The 939-nt window shown below is 59.5% G+C and overlaps 1 long non-coding RNA gene across 1 annotated transcript; it reads right to left on the reverse strand.

The window, feature by feature from the left end:
* Positions 1 to 251: 251 nt before the first annotated feature.
* LOC113979637 lies at positions 252 to 848 on the reverse strand. Its single transcript, XR_003537938.1, has 3 exons — positions 707 to 848; positions 485 to 564; positions 252 to 367 (listed from the first exon to the last, which is right to left on the reverse strand). It is a non-coding gene; the product is annotated as an uncharacterized LOC113979637 (long non-coding RNA).
* Positions 849 to 939: the final 91 nt, after the last annotated feature.

The raw sequence follows: 939 nt of genomic DNA on the forward strand, positions 1-939 counted from the left end.
CCCTCTGGGGTCGCCATATGTAGCGTACTCGTGGACGCTGTCCTTATATGATAAGGAATAATTACACGCTCTCCAGAGCTGGTGGAATCAAAGAGCCTTTATTTGAATTTCCCGCACTGTTTTATATCCCATAACCATGTGACCCCTTTACCCAATGGGGGCTGTGAACCTCGGCGCATGCTCCTTTGGGCCTCTGTCCCCCGGTACATCCCCTGTACCTCAGACACACCCCTACACAGCACTTACCTTGATATAGAGGGCAAGGTCCTCTTTTGGCATTTCCTTCTCTGCAGGCAGCCAGAAGACACTTGAGAAGCACACGCAGAGGAGGCTTTTGGCTTTGCCCTCCAGCGCTGTGTCCACCAAGCTGCAGGGAGAGAGCAGGACACTGGTTGCACACGGGTGCTGGGAGCAGCCCCTCGACGACTCGTGCGCGTGGCATCAGACCTCTGGGCCAGGGGGCCCCTGAGGGATGGGCAGGTACCTCAATTTCTCCAGTGCCAGCATGGAAAGATGCCGAAGGTCTGTGCACAGGTGGTCCCTTGGCTCTTCTTCCAGCAGCGCCTGCAGAGCACAAGCGGGATGGCACCTGGCAGCTGCCAGCACCCAGGGCCTCCAGTCCCTGACCCGCCCCAGCGCTGTCCGCACAGGCTGCCTGTGCCAGGGGGCTTTGCTCCCTTGGCCACATTGCCCAGAGTGCCCTCACCTTGATGTTCTCTGCCAGCTGGTACATGTCACAGAACAGATCCAGGCCCTGGCTCAGGCCGTGGATCAAGGCGCTTCTGCACAGCGCGGAGATGCTCTGAAGAAATGTGGCCTTGTCTCTCTCCTCCTGCCAGCCGGGGCACAGAGACACAAACGTGCATTGTGAGCGGGCGGACACAGCCAGCGGGACCACAGCACTGGGGGTGCAGTGCCCTGCGGGAGAAGCAGCCCTGC

This window comes from Neopelma chrysocephalum, unplaced genomic scaffold, assembly GCF_003984885.1.
Source record: "Neopelma chrysocephalum unplaced genomic scaffold, ASM398488v2 Primary Assembly neopelma1_86392, whole genome shotgun sequence".
Lineage (NCBI taxonomy): Eukaryota > Metazoa > Chordata > Aves > Passeriformes > Pipridae > Neopelma > Neopelma chrysocephalum.